This window comes from Balaenoptera borealis (genome assembly GCF_965194805.1).
Source record: "Balaenoptera borealis genome assembly, chromosome: 5".
NCBI classification, from domain to species: domain Eukaryota; kingdom Metazoa; phylum Chordata; class Mammalia; order Artiodactyla; family Balaenopteridae; genus Balaenoptera; species Balaenoptera borealis.
Window position 1 is genome coordinate 1469934 of NC_138862.1, and position 27067 is coordinate 1497000.

Sequence of the window (27067 nt, forward strand, 5' to 3'; positions counted from 1 at the left end):
TTTTACAGAGGGGTGACTACACAACGAATCTGTCCACAAGAGGGCACTGCTGTATGTCTACAAGTCCCCCCATGAGGAAACAAGGAAAGAATACCAGATTTTTCCTGTATCTGTAAATGAATCTCCCATTTTTCTTTTACACATTAGTCTTAAGTATCTGGATCCATTATTTTGTATTTAGTCATGACCAGAGCACAGAACAGCTACAAGAAAATCAGCAACCTGCTACTAAGAACAACAGATACTACTCTGCATCTAACACTGCAAAGGCAATTGAATTTTTATTCACTAGAGTCATACTTTTGAGGTTAACCGTGCACTATTTTGCTTGCAGCCACCCTCGGGCAGGGGCGTGGAGAGAAGCCGTGTGAGGGTCCCTCCTGGGTCCTCTCTGCGACACCACCCCCTGGGAGAGGTCCCTACTCCTGTCCTGAGGGTCCCCCTCACGGCCGACGCTGCCTGGAGCGACAATGACTCTTCTCCACTCCCACCAGCATCAGCGGGTGCTGTCCGTCCCGTCCCACCCTGGTCCCGAGGGCCTCGGTCAGTGCCTGCCCACAGATGCAAGGCACCTATTTGCTGGGTGAATGAAAGAGTGGGGGACGCAATACACATCTTTCTTGATCACTGCTGCAGACCCGTGACCTCACAACCAGGGGCGCTTCTTCCTGGACGCGCTTTGTGGAGCTGACGCCGATGAGTCAGTCCGGATGACACAAGGACACTTTCTCAGTGGCAGTGACTCATGCCAGAAACTCACTGAGAATCACTCTTCGTTCTCAGCCAAATTTTGTTTTATTTCGCTGACCTTCAGGAACGTTTATAAACTGAAGTGTCATCTGTGTTAAATAGGTTATGTTAGCCAGTAAATCACATTAAAGGGGAAAAATGTCAAGTTTTTGCCCCCGTGTAAGGATTCAGCCCCTGCATAAGCACTGGGTGTCCCTGCGGCGATGCCTCTCCCCACCTGGGGCACTAGGAGCCCTGGAGCCGCTTGCAGTCGCGGGGGCCCACGCCTGACGCTGCGGGGGCTCCTCCCCGGCCCACGGCTGCTCCAGCCTTCAGGACACCCTGCAGGCCTGTGAGGGCCTCGACGCCACTCTGTCCCCGACAGCCCCTCCCTGCTACATCCTCCTCTCGGCCAAGCCTTCTGTCAGTGGCCGCGGGGGGTGGCGGTGGTGGCCACGTGTGGACGTGGCCTGGTCGTCGCAGGTCTGGGGCACTCTGGCACCGTGCAGGGAGAGGGAGTGTGTGGGACAGCAGGACTGCCCCAGAAACAAAGAACTGTCCTGCCTGAAGGACTAACATGCAGGCGACAAAGAGGTTCATGGTCTCCCAAGACCCCTGTTTCATATATAATCACAACTTTCAACACACCCAACCATCCAAAAGTGTAACTGCCAAGCAAAAAGCAGGGAGAACTGCGTCGCGCTTCTCCAAGAGTGAATCCATGAGCTGAACACCATTCCACTCAGGTCTACACCCTCGGTCTGTGTCACCCTCACAGCGCCTGCGTCTCTGCATTTACAGGCGTGCGTGCACAGGGTCCTCCTGAGAGCGGCGGTGCCCGGCGTTCACATGTCAACACGAGAACTATTTCGTGGTACCTTCTTAATTTCTCTTTTATTACATTTAAATACGGCTATAATTATATAAAGTGGTACCTTCTATGATTTCATTTCAGAATAAAAAGGGGAGTTAATCAACATTTGCTCTAAGCAGAACGCTGGGGTTGGTGGCAGTGAGACACACCAAGGAAAAGCCTCGGCATCTGAGCACACTCAGGGCTTCCCCGGGCCTCCCTCGAACGTGTGCAGCTGAGTAAGTGCTGCAGAGGTTCCACAGCGCGAGCCCCGAGACGCCCCAACCTCGGAAGATGTTCTCACCTGTAAGACACAAGAAGCAACTTCAATCTTTTCAAGGAGCAAGAGAGGCAAAGGCGGCAACTGTGCCTGAAACTAAAAAACAGGCTCCCTCCAGCGTCACCGTCAGATGGCAAACGAGGCTACTGACAGGAGCGCTTCCACCCGTAGAGACTTTTTCTGGCCACTTCCATGATTTTTTTTTTCTTTTTCAAACCACTCTGAAAAAAAGACTAATACATCAGATTATCGTTGCCAGAATTAGCTCTCATTTTATGAAACAAATACAAAATGTCTATTCTGCAACTAACATCTATCAGTAGGAGACATGATTCACGACGTTGTGGTATTTGATCATTCCCAGCCCTCCGTTCTGCTTCAGATGCCACCTTTTGTCCTTGGTTATTTTTTCTGTGCCTTCAAGGACAATTTACTTGTGCAAAGGAGCATAAATAACTCGCTTCTCCGGTGCATGCTTACATTACATAAAAAAACACTTTCTATTTCACTTAAACAGTATAATTAATGAGGCAGTTTAGGTCTATGGCACCTTGGATGTAGGTGGCCGTAAATCACACTTCACTTGCAGCACTAAAGCACGTCTCACTCCGGGATTCTCGCCGTCTCTCAATAAACTCCAGCTACAGAGACACTGATTTAAGGTCGCTAACCGAGCTGAAAGATGAGCTGGGGCTGAACATAAAACTCCACCCCTCTGGCACAAGCAGCGGTGAAAGTAACCTTGGTTTTGCCTCCCCATGTGCAAAAAAAAGAAAGAAAAGAAGCATCAGTCGAAGAGTAAGCAAAACCTCTTTTAAAGGTCTCCCTGGGAACCAGGTGCCTGACATCCTTGACGTTTACAGACACAGAAATGGCACGTGGGGCCTTTCCAGGCGCACCTCTCCTCCCCCACCCGACCCCGTGGGCTCCACGTCTGCCCCGTCCAACGTCCCCCAGGCCCAGAGGGTGCTGTGATGTGGTAGACACTCCTCAGCCCCCACCGGGGGAGTGAACGTACACAGAACACGCTCTTGCTGCACTCAGCAGCCTCTGGCGGCCACTTCCGTATACTTCTTCCCCGTGAAAAGACCTCCTTGAAAGTTCAACGCTAGACCTTCTGCAGGCCGCAAATTAACCTTACATCACACTACCGGGATTTTAACACTTGTCTCAACTCCTCTCAAAAGCAGACGCTGAATCATATAATAGTCACAAAAATAAGTACTAACGAAATTTTCTTTTAATCACCTCAAGGAAAATAATCTGCAGCAAAGGCTTTACAGCAAGTCCAGCGTGGCGTCCCCTCTGCAGGGACCGCGCCGGCCGCTGGGGGGCAGCAGAGCACCGGCCGAGAGACCGCGGGGACAGTAAAAAAAACGGTCTCTGCTGGAAGCCAGCCCATCACACGCATTTTAAACGGCAAGCCAAAGGCTTAACTAATCAGTTTACGGCAAGCCAGAGGCACTCTTATTAGTCAAATGTTAGCAGAGATGTACAGGTGTTTTGCTCTTACCTCGCACTCAACGTGTTTCTGTTTCCTCGGCCCTTCGGTGCAGGCGGGGCTGAGAAGATCTAAGTGTGGCGTCCGGTTGGCGAGCTTCCTTCAGGCCCCCCTCCAGCTCTCTGTGCCCAACCTGAAAGCCTTCCCTCTGTAACAGAAGCATTCCATTACTTTGCATTAATTTAACTCAATAGTAAAGCTTTTTCACCAGTGCAGGAGCTAACTCTAATAATAAATATTGTTAATTAAAAGTCCTCTCCTTGGGAGATGATCCTGCAGGCCACACAGCACAGGCAAAAAAAAAAAAAAAATCCCTCTCCTAAACATGTTTCACTTACTTTTACTGTACTCTTACGATATTTAAAGCAGATACCCAATGGTCAATCACGCCTTCACCCCCGCGACGATAGGCAGACGCGCACGTGACACGCACCACCGGATCTCTGCTGGCGGACGTGCCAACGCAAACGAGCACCGACCCACGCGCTAAGGAGTGGGGCCCCAGGCAAAGTCCTGTATGGACCTATCTTCCGAAAAAGGGAACGTCACATGCACGGGCCCGGGCACGCACGTGAGTGCAGACAGACCCAGAGCTGCACATCCGGCATCCTCCCCGCCCCCTCCCGCCCAGGCTCAGGAGCTGAGGCCAGCCCTGCATCCGCACCTCCATGTTATCTCCCCGCCGACCAGCAGCACGACCGCAACGCGCTAAAACACCTACAGAACCTGAACATGGGACATCTCTATTTTCCTTTCGAAAAACAAACTGATATCCAAATGACGTCTGTGCTGGGCTCCTCCCGTCACCCACCCACAGCGCCACCCACCCTGTCACCACCCGGCGGCCCACCTCCACGCCCGGACGAAGACAGTAAAGGGGCGCTGCCTCGGTGCCCACTTCCGCGGCAGGTGGGAGTGGGTCGCAGCGGCCGGGACACGACCCCCCGCACTCCAAGGAGAAAGAGGAAGGACCAAGTGCGAACCACGAAGGGGTGAAGTGCCGTTCCAGGAGCTTCACAAAGCGAAAGTCCACAGACTAAACAGAGCAAGGAAAACACGGCAGGAGCAGCACGACAAGAGGTGCAGAGCCGCACTCGGACACACAGAGGAGTTTGTACACTGAGACCTTTAAATACAAAGTACTGGAACGGGGTGATGGAGACTGCCATGCTCCCAGGGGGACTGCAGGGCCGTAAGGACGGGCTTCGGAGCAGGGCCCTGGGCGGACACCCTGGCTCTGCGAGCGGTGACTCGGCCTCTCCAGGTCCCCGGACAACACGCTCCAGACCCACGGCCCCCTCCAGCCATTTGGGTGACCCCAGCTGAGGTTCCGGTCACCGTGGAGCACAGACAGGCCATTCCCTCACACCCCGCCAAATCCCTGACCCACGACATCACAAGCGTAACAAAACTGTGGCTGTTCTCAGCCCCCAGGTTTTGGGGTGGGTAAGTCAGGCAGCAAGAGACCACCGAAATGGAACTATCTCTGCAAACCCTGACAGCACTAACGTAGAGTAAGAGGGTACTAGGAACTTTATTCCAAAAATCTGGTAAACTGAGGCAAAATGAGCAAATTCCAAGAAAAATGCAACTCATCAGAGCTGACTCAGGAAGAAACAGAAAATCTGACTAAACTACCAACGTTAAAGAATTAGAATCAAGAAAGAAAAATCAGTGTACAAAGAACACTCCACGCCTAGATGGCTTCTCCAGAAAGTCCCACTCAGCGTTCAACAGGAACACATCTGTGAAGAACATGAAGAAAAAGTATGGGCCAAACTCACTCCTGAAGACAGATGTAAAAATCCTCAACAAAACGTCAGCAAACGCAATCCAACAATATTTTTAAAGGCTGATACAGCATGATCAAGTTGGCACGAAAATAACTGCATGCGTGAAAATCAAGTGATGTAATCCACCACGTTAATAAATCAAGAGGGACGTAAGAGAATACACCCACGACTCCGTACGTGACGCCCAATCACAGGCACGGCTAAGCTGGACTCTGAGGGGTGCACGCTCCGTGGTAAACTAAAAAGAACGGCAAGGACAGCGTTACTCTGAAACACAGGACAGCGGCCATATGGACAGGGAGGGAGGGGCGGTGGTCAAGGAGATGGAGACACAGCGTCTGCTTTTACCCCGGGGGGCGGCTGCACGGAGGTGTCATGAGAACTACTCTCTTGCACCCGCACTCTTCCGCAGGAACCACACGGCTCACAACACGGATGCTTGAGACAACCAGGCACTGAGAACAAAACACGCCTGCAGTGCCCACGGTGTCCAGGGGCATCGTCGATAATGACGGAGCCCAGCACGGCCGACCCGGGAACCACGCGGGCGAGCGGCACCGACCGCCCGCAGTCAGGCTGGGCTGCCACATCCGCGCGCGGCCCCTCAGTACCCGCGGGGCCTCTGCGTCCGCAGGTCGCGCAGCGCTGTAGAGCGGACTGCTGATGGAAGTCCGAGCGGTTCACACCCACGCTGTTCCGGGGCCAACTGCAGCTGCCATACAACGAGCCAGATGAAGCCAGTGGCAGCGGCAACCGGCCAACCACCTGCACTAGCAAAGAGGGCTATGGTGGCAAGACCGTGAGAAAAGTCAGGAGAGGCAGCTAGAGGTTTCCTATTTCCTGCAGAAGAGAAGAAGAAAGACCCCGTGGGGAAAGGAGAGGGAGCTTGGGGAGAAGAGGCCAGTTGGTGAAGCGGGGCTGAGTCAGAATCCTGCCCCGTCTCGTTTGCCTGGATCCACCATAGGAAACGGGCAGGGCACGGGACACCCTAAAACCCCCAAACGGGTGGAGGTGGGGTGGGGCACACAGAGGAGCCCTGCCAGCTGGTGGCTCCGTGGCCTCGGCCCTGACACGTTCAGGCACCACCGCCTTCTGGAGCCTTCTCCTGGTGACTGCGCCTGGCTCGGGACACCCTCCTCTGACAGCAGCGTGACCCCAAATTAGTTAGGCTGGAGGGGTTTCTACGGCAGGTTCCAGCCGCCTCTCTGCTGACAAGAGGAGTCCAGATGCCACAGCAATGATGATAAAACAGGGGTCACGTAAGATCTAGCGCACCTAGTACCAACTGCAAGTCCAGAACTAGTTGTACTGAGATAAATGCCTCACTCAGCACTTGATGGGATTGCTGTGCCCCTGAGAATCACATTGATTAAATGAAGCAATTGCATTTCCTTTTAAAGTGATATTTATCGTTATAATTTAATGAGACTGGAAATTAGGGCTTAACTCTGCCACAAAATAAGTGCTCTCATTTTCTACCTTGTAGGTGTGTAAACCTGTTACGTGAGCGTGCAGTTAAACAAAGCAGATTCTCCGATGTTTAGAGACACCGATTATTCAAGATACAAGGCTTGCTATGCTCAAGGCAAGTGAACAGGTAAACGATCACCTGAGGGATGCTGAGACAAGGAGCGCTCTTCCTCGTCACTGATAGCGGCCACGGTTTTAAGTGCTTAACTAGTCCTGTGAACAGGTACCCACCAGAGAAGGATGGCGAGCAGACGGGCACCGGGAAGAGAGGCTGCAGGTGGGGCCCGAGTCACGGAGCCAGGGCAGGGAGGGCACCGACGCCCCTCAGCTGAGACAGAAAGCAGGAGGAGTCCATCAAGATGCTTTTGGTGAGAGGGAGAGGGGAGGCCTCTCAGGAGAAGCTGCAGGAGAAAGAGGAGTCCGGGCTGTGTTTTCAGAAAGATCACGCTGACAGCTCTGTGGGCAAAGGCCGGAGGGTGAGGCTGGGACAGTTAGGGGACAGAGGGATTACAGAGATGGAAAACATCAGAGGTATCTCATCTCACAGGTGCCATGGACAGGCCTTGGGAATGAGGCCTACGGGTGGAGGAATGAAACGAAGCCGGAGTGACTCCAAGGATCCCGGTTCCTTCAAAGGGGCAGAGAGGCTTTTCAGTAACCAATGTGAGAAAGTCAAAGGAAAACAGGAAATTTTAGAAGATAGGTGTTTTTCAATTGTTCTGAACTATTAAAACCTCTGAAGTACATTAACTGTGGTCATTGATATTTCAGCTTCAACAGAGACAAAACCTTTCCTGGCTGAGATTTCATAAGAATAAAGTCAATTCTAGTATGTGAACTACTATGGAGAGAAGTGAAAGCTTCACGTGGTAAAACTGCAATGAACACTTAAATACAAGAACGTTCAAATAATCGGTACAAATCCCAAGGAAGGGGAACCGCCATTGGACAAATATCACGCAGTCAGGGCTTGATAAATGGGGGGGAGGGGGGAACACTCAGTTCCTCTGATACTTCTATGAAGAAAGAAATGCCCAAGGAAATGGTAGTCTAGTCCAGAGGTCTTGGTTTGATTTAATCTTTTTTTAAAATGTATTTATTTATTTTTGGCTGCGTTGGGTCTTCGTTGCGCTGCGCGGGTGTCTCACTGCGGTGGCTTCTCTTGCTGCGGAGCACAGGCTCTAGGCGTGCGGGCTTCAGTAGTTGTGGCTCGCAGGCTCAGTAGTTGTGACGCATGGGCTTAGTTGCTCCGCGGCATGTGGGATCTTTCTGGACCAGGGCTCGAACCCACGTCGCCTGCATTGGCAGGCGGATTCTTAACCACTGCGCCACCAGGGAAGCCCCTGATTTAATCATTTTTGTATGATTTAAACTCCATTTGGAATTCCCTGGCGGGCCAGTGCGTTCACTGCCAGGGCCCGGGTTCACATCCTGGTTGGGGAACTAAGATCCTGCAAGCCGCACAGCGCAGCCTAAATAAATAAAGTCCATTTAGGAAATGCTCCACACAGCACATTTTGTTCCATGACATCCGAGAACCACACTTGTCACTGCTCCCACGCAGGGCCCACTTTGGTCTGAGTCAATGGGACTGGGTCCAGGTCGAGAACACTGGATCCACCTCGTCCTGAAGGCTCAACCAAACGCATGTTTCTCACATGACCTTGGTACCTCCCAATAGGGCCTCAGTTTACCAACCTTTTATTTCCCCTGCATTTTGGGCTTAACAGACCAACCAAAATGGACTTTGTCATTTGTTCTACTTAGTGAATTAAATACATTCCAGGTTCTGAGCAAATAAGAATAACGTACTTTCCCTCGTAAGCAAGATTCCTTTGGAATGAAGCACTGCAACAATGTGGCTGGGTCTCTGAGTCATCACGCCGAGTGAAACAAGCCAGACCAAAAAGGGACGAGCTGCCTGACCCATCCACGTCAACTCCAGAAGGTGCAAATGATCCACTGTGGCAGGAAGTGGGCAGGTGGGGTCGTGTTCATGACCTTCACAGGGCGGCGCTCCCACAGGGTCTCGAGACTCATCCATTTGTACACGTTACAGGGTACAGGGTACAGGGTCTGAGCACGTGTCAACTGCACCTCAAAAAAAGCTGTTTCTAAAAGAGACTACTTTGGGAGATCAGCTGGGTGCTTTGTGTCCACCTAGAGGGGTGGGATGGGGAGGGTGGGAGGGAGACGCAAGAGGGAGGAGATAGGGGGATATATGTATATGTATAGCTGATTCACTTTGTTATACAGCAGAAACTAACACACCATTGTAAAGCAATTATAATCCAATAAAGATGTTAAATAAATAAATAAATAAATAAATAAAATAAAAAAGACTACTTTGTTCTGAATTTTAAAACCCCTCTTCCTATTTTTTGAAGTGAATTGGTAACATTACTGGAAATATTTTTATGACCTGAAGGAAATGTTATTTTTTCAAACTTTCAACAATCAAGTACTTCATGGGAAATTAAAGCGTGTTGCAAACATTAAAACAATTCATTAAATAGGTGGGAGACTTCTCCCTATGTCTATATATCTTATTGTTTTATGATGGTTTTTAGAGAAACCCAATGTTCCCACCAGTAGGAATGAGCCCTGCGTCTCCACAGGAAGAAAGCAGGGATGGAGTGGGGGGGAGAGAGACAGAGACAGACAAAGAGAGAGGGAGAAACACAGACACACAGAGAGAGGGACAGAGAGAGGGACAGAGAGTCACAGAGAGAAGGGGAGAGAGGAACAGAGACAGAGGCGGGAACAGAGCGGGCGAGCAGGGCGCCGTCACCGCAGGGCCCAGAGCACAGCTTCCCCCTGCCTCTCCCGCGCTCAGGCCCAGGACGATGCTGACACACAATGAAGGCAGCACCGGCATCACCCAGCACAGAAAAGGAGCGACTCAGTCCCGGGCACAGCGGCGACTGCCTGAGTCTCCAGGACGGCAGGTGCGGCAGGTGGGGAGAGACAGGCGCTCTGAGCCCTCCCTGTCCTTGGCTCCTGTTCCCTTCAGGACAAACCAGCAAGGCCAGTGGCTGAGCAGAAGAGGGGTCTTTGCCAAGGGGAGCCCAAAGGCATGCCGGCCTAGACGCCCCCATCCCAGCCGACAAAGCACACGACCAAGAGAAACGTGAGGAGGACGCAGAGCAGCGGACGAGGGGGGCCTGGCCCAGAGGATGCCCGCCCGCCCCAGGGCTGCAGCCACTGCCCACAGATGCCAGGAAACCCACCAAGACGGCCCCGCAAACCTCCCCCCAGAAACCTGGACTGGATCATGAAGAGAACAGCTGGAGAAAACGAAAAGCCCTCCAGATTGAAATGCATGAGCCAAGTACACAGAGGAGAGTTAAAGGAAGAATTAAATGCAAAGGAACACTCAGGAGGCTTCCCGTAACCGAAAGAACAAGGACCCGAGACCCGCACAGGCCAGAGCAGGTGAGGAGAGATGTCAGGGGCAGCGGCCCGGGGCGGGGGAGCGCTGAGACCGACCATACACTTCAAGGTCTAAAAATACCAATAACGCGGAAACTTCCCTAGGGACTCGTGTCCCTGGGTGACAACAGCGCCAGCTTCTACCGTCACATCCCTGCGTTACATAAACTTGGGACATCCACCAGCCACACTTCGATCAGGTTCATGTCAAACTAACACGTTCTCAGAAGCTCTTAACTAAAATCCAAACAAATGTGATCTCTGTATTTCTTAAGTAATGTTATAACTTTAAAAGTATTCGGTCAGGTTATTTATCAAATACTGAAAATTAATATATTCTATTATCCATTGCAAGGAGATGAGCTGCCTAAATAGGAAAAAGCCTTTAATCATTTCTGATAGAAAGTTCTCAAATCTGTCTCCTTGCTCTTACATAAGATGAACTAAATATAAGTTTTTAACCAGAAAATGCCCTTTGGTTAGGGAACAGAGAGGAGAAAAGGGCAGGTCCCTAGAAGGAAAGAAGCTCCCTTGGTGGGGAGACCAGCCTCCCCGGGCAAATAAAATGAAAGTAACTATTATAAACTTAGCCCCCAGAGAGCAGGAGGCCCGGGGCCCAGGAGGGATGGTAAGACCCCCGCCAGTGGGAGGGGAGGGGGCAGATCCCCTTCCACGGTGAGAAAAGCCAAGACGTCTCGAACGGCACCTCGGGCCTCTGCCAGCAGCGCCACACGAGGGTCCATCTCAGAAGGAGGAGGAGGGGGTCGAGGACAGTAGCGGAAAAGAAGAAAGGTGGGAACAGGCGGCCGTGAACCTCACAGACCCTCAGAGGAGGGAAAGGAGGCCACGCTTCCTGACTCTCCTCACAGCCGCTGTGACCTTGCCTGGAAACCCATCAAGGACACTGCAGGAATTAAAAACTACTGCCAACTTCTCTTACAAACAGAGACACAAAAACCGTAACCAAAATACAAGCAAATTCAAACCCACGCACGTATGGAAAAGAGCACATCACAACCAAGTTGGACGTGTCCATACCAAGAAAGGGCGGTTGGCTGAATTTTGAAAATAAATCAATATTCCACGTCGCCAGTGACATTTCTACTCAAGAGCGCTTTCACACGGACTCCTCAGTAACCCAAACTGGCATTTCCCTCAACGTCCATTAGTGTGATGAACTCCACTGTGGAAGAGAACTGAAAACAAGGAGAGAAGAAATAAAGAAGCTGAGAGGATGAAAAACAGTATTTCTGCCAATCATGAAAATAAAGACCAAGCACATAAAAGCCCCCGCCCCCCGCTTTCTCCCCTGGGGAGGAGGAAGGGCGGCGACAGGGCTCGGCGTCCTCGGAAGATCCCAGCGCGTCCGTCAGGAAGTTGTGAGAAGAGCCACAGGGTGAGGCGGGGGGGACAGCCAGCCAGCCATGCAGCCCCTGTCCTCTGTTTTCCACACGTGGCACGGCCTCCGCTGGGCGCCTGTTCCTAGAGCAGGGGTGCAGAGGGTTCCCCAAGTCCGTGGCAAGAGTGAAATCAGACACAAAACGGTGTGTCTGCGTGTCCAGGTGCATCTTCCCAGTGAAAACGGACAGGGCTTCAGTCAGACGCCCAAAGAGCCCCGGCCTGCATCCCGTTTCGGGCGAGGATCTAACCACTGGCTGTGCCTGAACCCAAACCCGGTCCTCTCTTTGGCACTGAACCAACAAAACATCAGAGCCTCTCTTTTATCAGTACTAGTTGATGGTAACCTATAAAGTGAATTATTAAGGAGCACTCAAATTTGTAATTCCTAACCCACACCTGGGGTGTCCCCGAGTTTGCAGACAGAAGTGCGGTCCCCACACCCAGCACAGGTGCCCGCAGAGGGCCACGTGCCCCACGTTCAGAAAGAACACTTCATTTTCGACGATAGCTTTAATTTACTATAGATTTCAATGGCTACTATTGTTATTTTTATCGTTATAACTTTAGCTTTCTTTTATCATTTCACATTAGTTTAATATGGGTTGCTTGTATACACAGGGATGAAAATTTTGTCAGCTTTTTGGAACGATAATTTTTCAAAAACTAAACTTACGAGTATCATAAATCAACTCCAACTTTACTGCAAAACACATGCATAGAACCCCTCCAAATTGTAGGGGTACAATGAGGTAGAGATGTCTCATTTACTGGCAATGTGCTGACTCCCAGTATACGAAATTTAACTAATTTGCAACACACTATCAAGGTAAGTGTAACAAAATTACCCAGCTATTTTTTTTTTTTTTACCCAGCTATTTTTAAGTTTATGGGGCACTCTTACATAATACAAAATGACAAGTGAAAGTACAACACGTTTCTTAAAAGATTTATATATGCTGCTGACAAATTTACTGGAACTGGCTCATTTAATTTCTTCCCAATTCTTTGATAATGTTGAGCAATTTTTCCAGGGGAAAGAAAAAACCCCCCCGTTCAAGATGTTCAAAGGTACAGAACCTTGCCACTAACAGTGATCTAAAGACTTTTCATTGTAAATAGTGACAAAGTCCACATCTTCCTTCCTTTCTTCCCAAGGCCCTGTTGAAAGGTCAGAAGATGTACTTTCTGGCCGTGAAGGAGCCGTAATAGTGCTGAAAAATGACAAAGGGGGCTCACAGCCCAGGAAGCTGGGACGGTCGCTCACGGCAGAAAGCAGGTGGACCCAGGCTGACTCGCTGGAGTGGAAGGAGCCGTTGCAAGACAGCAGCGCAGGGCTTCCCAAGAGCAAGGAGCCAAGGGCAGGAGTATGACCCCCGGGCCACAGCTTGACAATACTCTCCAAAGACAGTCTGAGGTTTCCAAGGCAGCGGGGGTGGGGGTGGGGGGTCCAAGTATGGTCACTTGGACCTGGAAGAGAAGTGGATCAGGGCGAAGAGCAATTCTGAGTCAAATAATCAGCACTGGAGGCCACGGGCAGGGAGAGAAGGAGAGAGCAGGAGAGATCTACCCGCAAAAGAACGAGCATCGAGCTGCCATCTGACTTCTCACCAGCAACACCAGACTCTGGAAAACACTAGAGCATACTTTCTGAGTTCCAAGGGAAAACTGTATGAACCGAGAATTCTAGACCCAGCCAAATTACCAATCAAGTATGGGAACAAATAAACCACATGTTTGAACACTGCATGCAGGAACCCAAGAAGTCTCTCAGCCATGCGTTCCATAAAGAAGTGGATTAAGCTGGGGTGAAGTGAGAGAGTAGCACTGACATACATACACTACCAAACGTAAAATAGTTGGCTGGTGGGAAGCAGCAGCATAGCACAGGGAGATCCTCTCAGTGCTTTGCAATGACCTAGAGGGGTGGGATAGGGAGGATGGGAGGGAGGCTTAAGAGGGAGGGGATATGGGGACATGTGTATGCATATGGCTGATTCACTCTGTTGTGCAACAGAAACTAACACAGTATTGTGAAGCAATTATACCCCAATAAAGATCTATTTAAAAAAAAAAAAAGAAGTGGATTAAGGAGGTGCTCCAGCAAAACAAAAACGGAATTTAAGAAACGAACATCATGGGATGTGAGAAACCACAGCAGCTGAAGCAGCCAGAGGCAGCACCGAAGCCCGAAAAGAAATCAGGAGGCTCCGTCTGCACATCCTCTTTCCTGGGCAACAGCTTTGTGACGCAGAATTACGTTTTCTGCCTTCTCCAGTCAAGCTATTTGGCTCTGCAGTAAAATATATTTATATTATCATAATACTATACACTTTGCTTTCCTTACGTTAACATTTCTGGACTAAAGCTGTAGAAAAAGCACAGAAAGCTTAATGACAGATGAGAAACAGACTACAAATGTTTTAAGTTTTGTCAATATAAATCTAAAAATATAACCCATAAGAGCCAAGAACTAGAGAGGCACTGCTTGCTGGCTCCCCACGTGAACAGAAGCGAGACAAAGTGACAGGGGTAAAGATGAGAAGGACATGAAAGCAGAGGGAGAAGACGCACACCATCAACTGTTCACCTCTGGGGAGAGCACAGAGGAAGAGGGAACGTGTAACTTCATTCTCGCTCAAAGGCTGGGCCGCATGTAAGAAGATTAATATTTAGTTAAAAATACCTTTAAACACCTGTTAAAGCACCAGAGTTCTTTTATAAATTGAGTACACTCTTATACCACGTGCAGATATCACTTCAGGTTTTTTTTTAAACAGTTAAACTGAAAGGACACCCTTATCCATCAGGGTGTATTAAACAACTGCAGTGCATCTGTAGGACAGAATAATAAGCTCTCCTTGTAACAAGTGAAGTAGTTATGAGCACTATATTAGTTACATAGAATTGAATGCTTTTAAAACTATTTTTTACCGTGAGAGCAAAAAGATAAAATGTGTCAGTCCTAAGAAGAGGGAGGTACCTCTGTACTAACACGTCCATGGTGTAATGACGAAGGTATATGACACAATGGTGCAGAGACTAAACCAGGATTTCACAGAGAACCTCCACATATGCATCACACGTATATGGTAAGTATGTACATATATCTCAGAAATCCCATGTATGCAGCAGAAGTCCCGTGCACATCACGGAAATGCCACATACATAACACAAATCCCCCACGTCTACGATGGAAGAGCCACACGCAGCACAGAAGTCGGTGCTGACAAGCGCTGTTCAGTTGCCTCCTTCTGCATTTCTCCTGAGTGTCCCCGCCACAAACACTTTCACACGCCCGACACGCCGGCCCGGAGGGAGAGCAGCTGTGGCGGGGAGACGCCACGGTGCTTGGAGACGACCTCCCTGGAAACTCAAAAGGGCAGCGGGCAAAGCGTCCTGGGAGAAGAACGTGGCCAGGAGCAGCTCTGCATCGAGGCCGCGTCCTCTCTGCTGTGCCCCCGTCCTGAGAGGAAGAAATCCCAGAAGCATAATGCTGTCCATTCCACATGGGATCAAAAGAGCAGGGACAGAAAACATCTTCAGTAAAGTCCTTACTAAATGTTGTTATACCCTGAAAACAAAAATATAAACCACTTCTCCAGTTGTTGCTGTTAATTTGTACCACATCTTGCTCCAGTGATCTAAGAGGCCCGCAGAAATACGTAGAGGAGCAACAGCCTATCAACTGTGTTTAGGGAAAAAATAAAACACATACGAAAGAAGCTCAAAGGACACAGACAAATGTTAGTAGCAACAGCTGCTGTTGGGCAACGGGATTAATGCGTCTCCTTCTTCCTAGTTTTGCATCTCTGCAAAGTACACAGAGTCCACAATGAGCATATTTTGTTTTTGAATAAAATATAAAATCTTACGTAAAAGAAACTCAGAAACGCAAGAAGTGTTCTTCAAAGACAGCAGCTGAGGCAAAGGGACAGTGGCTGCGTGAGAGCACAGACACCGGTCCCGCCAGCCCCCGCCCTCGGACGAGGCCAAGTCTCAGTCTGACCCTGTTTATACGACAAAGCTGGCTCAAACAAGCAGCTGTTCCTGTGCTGAACTGGGAGAAGCCTCGCCCTGGGGACACCCTCACCAGCATCTCTCCCCCCAGTATCCACCCTCACGCAAAAGGGCTGAGTCTCCACAGTAAAAATGCAGAGCACGGGTCCTCGCATAAAGAGGTGACAATGGAGAAGTCATTTAGTTAACAGATACATATCTCCTCAGCTTTTGGCTTTGCAGAAAATGACAAAATAAATTCCCTTAATGGATAAGTCTGCGTCCCTAATACTTAGGTCAGGGGATGCCCTTGCCCTGGAGTTCAGGTGAGGCACTAGACACCCCGGACAAGGCCACGGCTCTGGGCTCAGCCCCAAGACATATGTGTTACACAACAGCACTACAGACCAACACTGGAGTTTCAGAGCAAATGAACTGTCCTCACCTACCAGACAAAGCTGATGACTTCTGCAAGAATCCTTGGGTTTAACTGACACAAAAAAAGAAAGATGTCTCAACTCTTAAACATGTGAAGTTCAAAACCCAAGGCTTCAGGAGAAGGGGGGTCGTGCTGAAGTCAAAGGCGCGCAGGCACAACAAGTCAGCACCCTCATAACAACAGAACTCAGAAAACGCACACGTGGGAACGCCCACCGCCCAACCGTGAGCTCCAGTGAGGGCACCGCTGCTACTCCGTTTTCACACTTGATAACGGGCCCACCTGTCACTCACTCTGTGACCAGCCAGAGGACGAGAGCGGATCACCTCCCCCTGAGCACCAATACATGAGATCGAATATCCAAAAACATGTATTTTTGCATTTCTGGGATGAAGAAATGGAACTCAGTTCAAAATGTTGTTTGTCACCAGATGGCCGGTCACTTTACTTTTCTCCCGAGCCTGCACAGCTGGGTAAGCGACCTGGGAGACGGAAGAAGCAAACCTCCCCAAGATCCTGCTTTGCTGTGGCTGGACCCTCTCCCCAGCGAGCCAGCACAGGGCCTCCGTGCAGATCGGTGTGCCCCGCGTGCCGGGCTAGGAACAGAGCTGGCATCGTGCCTGCTGGAAAATCTAGCTCCCCAGGCCTAGAGGCTCCAGGCTTTCCCTCCTGGATGCCCACCTCCCGGGGCTGCACAGGGAGTGAATACAACAATCCAGGCAGAGGACTCCGCAGGGTTCACGCACTGCGGACGGAGTGGGGGACGAGGATGACCAGGTGAGGACGGAAACCACCTGTTAACAAACCCCGACATGCTCGTAATCTACAAAAATTAAGTGATGTTGAACAGTTTTAATATTTGATTCAGTACAATCAAACCCCAAAAGAATGTTCCACTCAAGTACTACCTCCTCCGTGAAGACCCGGCAACTGCGAAGCCCTCCTGCCGCCCAGAGGCCCCTCTGCCCCACGAGGGTGGAAGGCCTCCCCGCTCCAAGCCCCTGAGACGCATCCTGGGGGTGATCTGTGGTCTCATGGGAAAGCATGCCACATGGATCTCCAACACCTGCCGTACCTGGTGAACCCTGCCTGCCTCCTGTTCTGATCCGTGTTTTATCTGTGTGCCATCTAACAGGCCGGAGCCTTTGAGGGCAGGAACCAAGAAAACCTCCAGGTATTCTCAGGCCCAAGCCACTGCCTAGTAAGAATGTGCTCAGTATTTTTTACTGAGTGTGGTAACCTCTGATTGATACACAGGCGATGTCTACTAATCCTGGGATTCATTAAAAGAAAACTTTATGCCACTAACCGTGTTAGATCACATGGTTTTCCTCAATTTATAAAAGAATTCTGGTGCTTTAACAGGTGTTTAAAGGTATTTTTAACTAAATATTAATCTTCATACATGTGATATGTATATATGACTAATCTTAACAGTAAAGATTAAGCTCACAAAAGTAATAGCCAATTGTGACTTCCAACTTGAAATCTCTGAGAAAGTTATGAAGTGGCTAAGCTAAACTGACCTTTGCACTTGTCAAGGAAGGGCTGACTGGGATATAACTGTGTCAGTCGTAAGGAGTTATTTCAACAGTGGCTAATATTAAAGAACTCTCAGTAGTTCAGAGGCACCTCCAGGCAGGACCCTCTGAGGTGTCACCCACGGACCACGTTTCAGACGCTCTGTTAGATAAATTCCACTGTCCCAGGCCATTTCCTGGTAGTTTTAAGAGAGGAAGTTCTCCAAGCACTTCCTTTCAGTGCCCATCAAAAGTAAACAAGAGGAGTTGAGGGCAAGGTGAACAATTAACGTCTCATAAAATATTTTTAAATTTTATTTGCACATCTTGTCCCCCCAAATAGCCCTGGGAAGCATTCAAACGAGGCGAGTAGATTTCCCTCTTCACGGATGTAAACTACGCAGAGTCCAAGGGCGTGTGGCACTCAGACACCCTGGCCTCCAGCCCTGGTGACCTTCCCACGGCCCCTCTGGCCCCCACGACCCCAGTGCACCCTTCATCCTCCGGCAACCCCCTGGGCCTTGCTCTGGGATCTGACCCCATCTGCCCAGGACGCCCACTCCCCATGCCATCTTCCAGGAGTTACGAACCGCAGGTGTCCCCGCTCTGGCGGTCACTGCCCGGTCACCGTTCTTAGTGCAAGCCCCCGTCGCCAGCCGGGAGGTGAGAGGGAGGTCTGCAGACGCCTGCCGGCTGCTCCTCGCTCCCACCTCGCCCAGAGAGATGGGCCACGAGGGGGCCGTGTCTCGCTGCGCAGCTCCGCACGATGACCAGGGAGAGCGGCTCCCCTCCCCGCAGGCGTCCCGGCAGGTCCCGGGCTGCCCAAAGCCTCCACGTGGCTCCTGGGCACCTGCCTCACCTACAGTAAAGTGATGACCTGCTTACGCCTTTGAAAAACTAAATAAAACAGGCAACTCCGGAAAAGACACCCAAGACAGAACTGGAAAATGATGAGCCAATTTCTACAACTTCCACAGGAAAAAAAGTGTCTTTTGTATTTTAGAGCAAAGGGGGGAAGGTGTGCCACGAGCGGTGTCGGAGCACTGCCCCTCTCCACCACCTCCCCGGGCACACATGCCTAGCGGAGCGGGAAAGTGTAACAAGGCGGGAACAGGAGAGGAGCCAGGCCCGGGGAGCGCGGGGACAGGAGAGCCGCCTGGGGCCGCGGGTCAGACGTCCACCGCCCTCAGAACAGCCACAGCAGTTTTACTCGTAACTGCCCCCAAACGCCTGACGATCCATCGTCAGCAGAATGATGGTCAAACGGTGGAATGTTACACATGGCAATAAACTCCAACAGCACAGGGAGCCTCGCGTATGACGCTGAACAGAAGGAAACAGACACAAAAACGCGTGCTTTGACTGCATTTGTGTAAAACAAGCAAGCAAGGAAGCAGACCTACAGCCCAGGGCGGCGGCAGACGCACCCACGGGGGCCCGGGGGCTCCACCTGGGGCGGGGCTGCCTGAGGCGGGGGGCCGGGGGAGGCTGCGGGGGGCAGGGCTGCGTTTCCAGCGCTCAGGGTCTTGGCCTGGGTGCAAGTCTGCTCTGTGATAACACCCTGAGCTGCGCATCCATGGCCTGTGCACGTTCCCGTGTGCGATGCTTCTCAACAACAGTTCAAACACAAATCATTTTAAAAGTCACTGCTGATGAGGTGGAAGAGGAAGGAGAGTGAGAGCACAAAGGCTCCTGAGGAGACAGGAGCGCCCTCATCTCACACGAGAGTGCGGACAGCAGGCGGAGAGCGGAGGTGTCAGCAGGGCACGCGGGTGTCCTCCGGGACAGAGAGGGACAGAGACGCGTGCCTTGCTTCTGTGAAGCAGGACAGGAACCTCTGTTTTCATAACGCATACCATGAGATTCAACGTGTTTGTTTATTACCTTTTTCTAACAATGGTCAAAATTTTGTCACCTATTCAAAATAAAATGAATCCTGACAGCAACTGTAAATAGAAATATCAAAGGTGCAATAAATGCTAGCAACTCCTTGACTGTTAGAATTTCCAAAGGGATGGCTGAGTGCTTAAATAGATTAGGATGACCCCTCAAAGTGCTATAGGTGAGGACTTGAATTAAAATAGATTCTTGCCAGTGACAAGTATTTAGTTCAATTCCTGAAGAACAAATAAATAAAAACCAAATGGTAAACAAATCCCACGCACTCTCGCCTCATTTGGCTCTTTGACAAAATGGTCCTCACGAGCAGTCACCCCATGTCCCTCTGTCTTGGAAACCTGCCGGACTGTGTGGAAAACACAAGCGCTACTCGGGATGCAAGTGTGCTGTTTTCCAATTTACTGAAAAAAGAATTAATAATTACTTCATAAAGTAAACAGATCGACATTTTAAAGTTTGTTTCCTGAACGGAAAATGCCCACGTCACCCTGAGGTTAATTCCACCACTTTCAGAGAGTCTACTGCTCAAAGTGGCTTCTCATCAAGGAAGAAAATTATGCAGAGAAAAGAATCTCACATTTTCTTCTCAAAATCTGGAAGTGAAAAGGCCAAGTAAAAATAAATACAAAGCAAACTGACTAATTTGAGCTTCTTTTCTCCCTGCACTAGCTAATAGAGCAGAAAGCTAGAGTTGGAAAGAAAAGCGTCTGAGCTTTTTGGAGAAAGGCTGAGGATATAAATACACGCTCACATCTGACTCCGGGCTGGGTCGTGAGCCTCGCGTTTCCACTGCGCAGCTCGAAGGAGAAACTCCTCACTGTGCGGCTGGCGAGCGGCTCTGGAATGATCTGCTATAGGACACTCAGGGAAACCTCAGGAGTAAACTGACTATTTTTGCTGAAACTCAGATTGAGTCGGCTTTTCTATACTTACAGCCGAAAGCACACTAAGAGCTACAGCAAAACACTGGTCTGAACAGCAAACCCGGAAACAAGCAGAAGGCGCACGGTTGGGTTAAAATACTGTGGCCACCTCCGCACTCTTCAACAACCGGAGGGCCCCGTCCCAGGAGGCCAGGTGCTAGGAGGGTGCGAGGAAGGAGCACAAACCAGCACCCAGAGGGAGGGGCGAGGAGGAACACCATCCACCCGGCCAAGAGAGCGGCTCACGACACGGAAACAGCGCTCGACAGGCCAGCGGTGCCACCGTCCTCACGTGTGAGCGTGCTCGGATGTACACACACGCGGTCAGGCGTGGCTGTGCGGTGACACACACGTGAGCCCGGGGCCCAGACTCTGCCCCGGAGCCGTGCCCCCGGCAGCCGCTTAGTCCCCTCAGCTCCCTGATCTGTCACGAGAGCAGAGCAGCCGCGCCACGTGTGCCCCACGGCCGTGCACACAACCAGCCGGGTCTCGGGTACAAGGCAGGCCCGTCCGTGAGCCCACATGAGCCCGCGAGGAGGCACCGCCCCAGAAGGTCACTGCGGTCTCCTCGGGGTGGCAAGATGACTTCTTTTGTTTTCTTCTGCTCGTCTCTATGGTCTGGATTTTCTACAGCGAAGCACAGGATTCTCACGGGAGAAAAAGCCTGTGGGTGACGGGGGCACCGCCCCGCAGGAGAGGGAGGCTGAGCAGCCAGGCCCGCCACTGCGCCCGGGACCTACGCGCCCGGCTCTGCGCCTTCACCCCCGCCAGCTGCCGCCTGCTGCCCCCGGCTGTCCCTGCTGCCGCCTGCTGCCCCCTGCTGCCCCAGCTGCCCCAGCTGCCCCCTGCTGCCCCCTGCTGCCCCCAGCTGCCCCCTGCTGCCTGCTGCCCCCAGCTGCCCCCTGCTGCCCCCTGCTGCCCCCAGCTGCCCCCTGCTGCCCCAGCTGCCCCCTGCTGCCCCCTGCTGCCCCCAGCTGCCCCCAGCTGCCCCCTGCTGCCCCCAGCTGCCGCCTGCTGCCCCCAGCTGCCCCAGCTGCCCCCTGCTGCCCCCTGCTGCCCCCAGCTGCCCCCTGCTGCCTGCTGCCCCCAGCTGCCCCCTGCTGCCCCCTGCTGCCCCCAGCTGCCCCCTGCTGCCCCAGCTGCCCCCTGCTGCCCCCAGCTGCCCCCTGCTGCCCCCTGCTGCCCCCTGCTGCCCCCAGCTGCCGCCTGCTGCCCCCAGCTGCCCCCTGCTGCCGCCTGCTGCCCCCCGCTGTCCCTGCTGCCGCCTGCTGCCCCCTGCTGCCCCCAGCTGCCCCAGCTGCCCCCTGCTGCCCCCTGCTGCCCCCTGCTGCCCCCAGCTGCCCCCTGCTGCCCCCTGCTGCCCCCTGCTGCCGCCTGCTGCCCCCAGCTGCCCCCTGCTGTCCCCACTCCACCCCTCCCTGGCCAGTGCGCCTGAGCCGACCAACTTTTGTTTCTATTTAACTTAAATGTAAACAGCCACGTGTGGCTAGTGGTGCTGCTTTAAACGTCCCTTTAATTCTTAGAGCCACTTGGGGAGGTGGCTCCAGGGATGAGGCACCCCTTCATGATGAGGCATCTCTCTTCCCCTCCAGACGGTCCCCAAAATGAAACGAAGCTTCAAGGCCTGGCACGTAGAGCTGGAAGACGCCAGGGATGGGAGCTTCTGACGGGCGGTGCCACGCAGCCTGTAAAGGACGTCAGGCTGCCCCGCACTGCGGCGGGGAGGACGAGGGGGACAGAGGGGGCACATGCACACCTGCCAGGCCCCTCATCCACCCAAATCACCGCTTTCTCCCCTGCAAGTGCATCGTCCGGGGTCCGGGCCGGGCTGTGGCCAACAAGGGAGGGCTGAGACTGCCCGGTGCCGGGGGGGAGGAAGGGAGCAAACGTCCAGCAGCTGTCCGCGCGGCGCCACCACAGGGTGGGCCCTGTCACCCTCTCCCACTGCTGACCCCTGGTATGGTCTCACCGCGTGGGGCGGGGAGGCTGCTGTCCCACTGCTGGAAGCTACCCAGGGCCACGCTGGACCCCCAGTGAGAAGCAGGCCTCAGCCCCACGGGCAGCTGGCAGGACGGACACTGCCCCCCACGTCCCCCGTACGGAGAGGGGCGCGGCTCCCGGCCTGGAAGGGGCCTTGGCCCGGGACCTGCTCTCCGCGCCGCCACCGCCCACTGGGCACAGGAGGGCTGGACGCAGCACCGGTGCAGCTCAGCGTCATGGGGCCCCGCCAGACTGCGTGAAAAGGCCGTGTGTTCTTAGGTCCACACTTGGAACACAAAATCAGCTTTTAAATCAAAACAAGTCGGCCTTTAACCAAAACCCAGGAGCAGAGAAGGCAGTCCACTGCCAGCAGCGGGGGTCTGCGGTGAGACGGCTGCTGGAGGGCCGGGCCTGTGGCTCAGGACGCAAGGTTCCAGCCCAGCCCGAGACGAGGTTCTGACCTGCAGACGGGCCTCTCCTCCTCTCCGTCTGACTTCTTCAGGTCAAGTTCCTGAGACAGACCAACGCTCTCCGCACTGGCCACCTGAGCGGGCAGGCCCCCTAGGGTGACCCGGCTCGTGGACGGCCGGGGGGCCGCACTGCACAGACAGGGCACCGCCCTGCCGCCGAATCTGCGCACCCACGGCGGATGCCTCCTGCCAAGCAGAGTGTGAAATCCACAACGAACACAGAGCCACGCGAAGGCAAAGGGCAGCAGAGCAGCAGCTGCTAAGCTGCAGGACTCCCGAGTGTGGGGATGAGGGAAGGACAAACGGCCTGGAGCGACCGACGGCGCCCGTGAGGGGGCCCGGGGGCCCAGCAGCTCGTGCACACAGCTTCCCAAACGCCCACTCTGTGGTCAGCACCTAACAACAATGAAATCTAGGGGCAGAGTTGTCACTTTCATCATAAGGTCCATTTCAAAGCCAACCGCGGGTTAGCTCAGAATCAACCACCGTGAACTTCAACGCTCTCTGTGGAGCCGAAGAGGCCCCTTCACCACCACTAAGCACGTACATTGTGACAGCTTTCAAAAGGGCTTTGGAATTTCTGCTAATCTGATGTGTGAGAAACGGTACCACAGTGAAGCTGAAGGGCCATTTTTACACGTGTGTGTGTGTGTGTGTCTTGTCTGTTCATGCCTTTTGCCTATTTTCCTACAGGATTTTGGCCTTTCACTTCCCACAATTTTAAAATATTAATGACATGTTGTGTAGATTTTTCTCACAAATGACCTTTTGTCATCTGACCTTACTGACAGTGTTGCTGTTTTGGTCGGGCAGAGGCTTTTCATCGCTCTAGTATTTTAATGTCATCAGTTTCGCCATCGTTTCTTTTGTGGACCCTAAACTCTGAGTTATACTTTTAACAGCCTTTCCCACACTTAGGTTATACTAACGAATGTTTCTTACACTCGAATAGTTTCCTCTTCACATTCAGCTCTCGGATCCATTGGTACATGGTCTAAGGCATAAATCTAATGTTGTCTTTTACAAAATGGTGTCCAATTGTCCCCAAATCACTTTTTCAAAAGTTCATCCCGACCCAGCACTCTTAATCACACACTAGATCTCCATCTGTACTTGGGCTTCTGGTCCACTGGTCTGTCTGTTCTGTCTATTTGTGTCTGTCCTGCACCATCACCACATTACCTCTCTTAGAGAGGCTTTACAGGACACGTTAATGCCCTTTTCTTAGCCCTTTCTGTTCTGAGTTTTCTAGGTATTCATGCATGCTTCTTTTTCTGTCAATTTTAGAATCAACGTGTCCAGCCCAAGGGAAAAAAACGACTCTGGAGTTTGTATTTTTATTGGAATCACATTAAATTTGTAAACTTACTTAGCACCGCCACCTCAGTGATACTGCGACGTCCAAACCAAGAATAAGGTATGTCCTTCCGTCTGCTCAAGGCTACTTTTGTGACTTGGAGGATCTGTGGAATGTTCTCCACTCAGGTTTCGAGCAGTGCTTATTCCGTTTACTCCTAAGTATTCTGCTGTGGTACAGGGGCTGTCCCCTCCCCAGTAACTTCTAAGCGGTTAGCTCTGTGTATGTGAACGGCACCACTCACGTCTGCGCAGTAGCTCTGTGTTCCTGCTACCCTGGCAGGTTCCTTTGTTATGTGACTTGCTCTCCTCACTGATCCTCTGGGCCATTCTCTCCGCGTGGTGGCCTCCGCACAAACAGTGCAGGGGTGAGGACAGAGCCCACCCCAGCGCTGCAGAAGGTTCTGCTGGACAGTACCGCCCGGGTTTGCTGGGGGAGCTGCAAACAGGGACGGCTAACGTCCTCTCGTCCAAACTCCACGCCTCTGTGTCCTCCTGTTCTTTTCGCAGCCTGGCCGGTAGGAACACTGTGATTAGTAGTCACACTGCACACCCGTGCTTCCTGCAGCTTCCGCCTCCCGCCCTCCCTGTGGTCCACCGCCAGCCCCACTCCGCTGTGGGGAGCACAAGTGGAGGGGGGAGGGCCAATGAGCACCTAGAATTCATTTTCAATAAAACCTTCTTTACTTTTCTGGCTCTTATTTAAACCTTTGCTAAGACTTTTTCATAGAGAAAAACAAAACTGCCATGTGGGACAAACTGAATGACTGATATTTGTGGACCCTGAAAAAGAGATTGTTTTAGATTTCTAAATGTTACTTCTATTAGAATTTGAAATAAATAGAAAACACATTTCTGACTCCCATTCCACGACTGTAGTATTCCAGCAATTCTACACCTCACCAACCCTACACTGAGCCACGGCACCACGCTCACTCTCGGGGGACGTGGGATTCCTTCATCCTGCTGCTCCCTGGCTCGGGGCACCTTCCACTGGGAGGACCCAAGTCTACCGCAGACGCAGTAACCCGGTCTGTAAAAGGGAAGTGGGCTGAACTTTTTTATGTTGCTGGGAAAATTCATTTTTTATTAATTTGTTGTTCTAATTCCCAAGTCACTCATTATTAGAAGAATAAGAGAAAAGGGGTCAGCAAACACGCCAAAGGTCCACGGCCTCCCGGGTGCTCTCCAGGGGTTACCATGGAGACCACACCCAGGAAACTTAATCTAGGCCCCGCATCGGTCAGGTCTGTGCGAGTTCACGCATCAGGATGGCTGTAGAGAAATGATCGTGAAAACACTTAGAATGATGAGTTAACTGACAGACTACATGTGTACTTAATACACTAGTCTAGGCTGCAACATGAAACAGGCCCAAAACCCGCCCTGAACACAGAGAGCTTTGTTAAACCCCAGAAAAGGGCTTTAAACTCAGCAGGCATCATAGGCAAGTGGAGAAAGGGACCTATAAAAAAAACCTCCCAAGGAATTTAATAAGCCCGTTTTTACAGGATACAATTGCAATTAAGACAAAGAAAGGAATTAATACTGCTGTGAAAAAGCAAAAAAAAAAAAGCAACCAGCTTTGAAAGCTTGAAACACTATTGACAACGGCTGAAAATCTAAGAACAACTCTGTCAGCAAGCTGAGAAGTAAAGAATCCTGAAACGTGAAATGGCACGTAGCTTTCTCCTCAGGAAAGAATGGACACCAGACTGTTGATGTTCCCCCGCAGCTGTTTTACAGAACAAAAGCAACAGTATCACTAGCAAAACAGACTGAAAAAGCAAAGAAGCTGATTTCAGCCAAAATTTATAGACAGGGCCTACTGTGAAAAGAGAACTCACCCGACAGGTCTAGAAAGCCTGGCCAGGGCAAGGGTCTCAGCACTTCCGAGGCCGGTTGGTCCCGCATCCTCCCACAGGCCCCAGGGGGTCTTCATAAAGGTGGTCAGTTACTGAAATACACCCACTTACACAGGTTCCTGTAAAGCTGGTGTACCAGAGAGCACAGAACCAACACAACGTTCGGGTGCTTTATTCTGCACAACGTTCAAAATACTTCCCTGTTTCCTTAGGGCTAACTCTCAGGGGTTCTCTCGTTTAGAATGTGTTCAGTTAATTGTCCTCTGAGAGCCTCGAGGTGACCAGCATGAGAGACCTGGCCTTCCACCTTAGGTTATCACACCCAAAGGGCCAAAATGAAACCGAACGTTCCTCGAAAAACACAAATGACACAAACGACACAGTCAGAAGTTGAAAATCGCAGGCTCAATGATGCACCTGAGGCAGCAGAAGAACCACACAGGAGGTGACCCAGCAAGCTCACAGACATCGCCCGCCCCGGCACCTTCACCCTCAGCTGGGAGGCGAGTTTCTTCCACTCCACCCTGCCCGCCGACCCTACACTCGGAATTCGTGCCCTTCATTTGGGAGGATGTCCCCCTGGGGGAAATGCAGCCTGTGTGTTAAGGTCATCAAACCCGAGACCCCTCGCGGCCGGCAGTCACCCCAGAAAGCCTCTCGGGGGAGCGTGTGTGGAGGCGAAGCTCCGAGCAGAGCTCCTGGGCCGCTGTCAGGATGCTCGCCAGGGCCGCGTGTGGCATCTGCGCCCCACGGGCTGCCCGCCCGGCGAGGCAGAGCCCCCTTGTCCCTCCGACACTCCTGTGCTTCCAGCCCCTCACAGCGTCCCACTTGGCAAAACGGACACCTCGCCTTTGCTGGAGGCCACTGCCGGCAAGCAGGACAGGGTTTCAGCTCCCAGCTCCGGGGACCCTGTCCTCCAACACCTCCCCCTCCTGCCCCAGCCTCCACGCTCCCGCCCTCTCCAAGCCGCAGTCAAGCAGTCCCTGTCCAGACCCCACCTGGGCCTCCACTGCCCCCATCTGTCCTCTCCTTTCTGGGGTCCTGAGGTCACTGGGTGCAGCGGGCACCTGCCCCTTCCACTGGCCCTGGTCCTTCACACCCCGAGCTGCACAGAACGACTCCAACATCCAAGCTGACGGCACCTGGACACCCTTAACTCC

General features: G+C 52.1%; 1 protein-coding gene across 10 annotated transcripts in view; it reads right to left on the minus strand.

Annotated features, from left to right (window-relative positions):
• ADARB1 (adenosine deaminase RNA specific B1) overlaps nt 1-27067 on the minus strand; it is a 117029-nt gene that overhangs the window by 63123 nt on the left and 26839 nt on the right. For 8 of the 10 annotated variants that reach the window (XR_014245131.1, XM_082393753.1, XM_082393748.1 and 5 more), the window contains exon 2: nt 3376-3511. The gene's annotated coding sequence lies outside the window, so the exon portion shown is untranslated. Of the gene's footprint in view, nt 1-1886; nt 2096-3375; nt 3512-27067 lie in introns of all 10 variants that reach the window. The other 2 variants (XM_082393751.1, XM_082393750.1) reach the window with 2 other exon arrangements.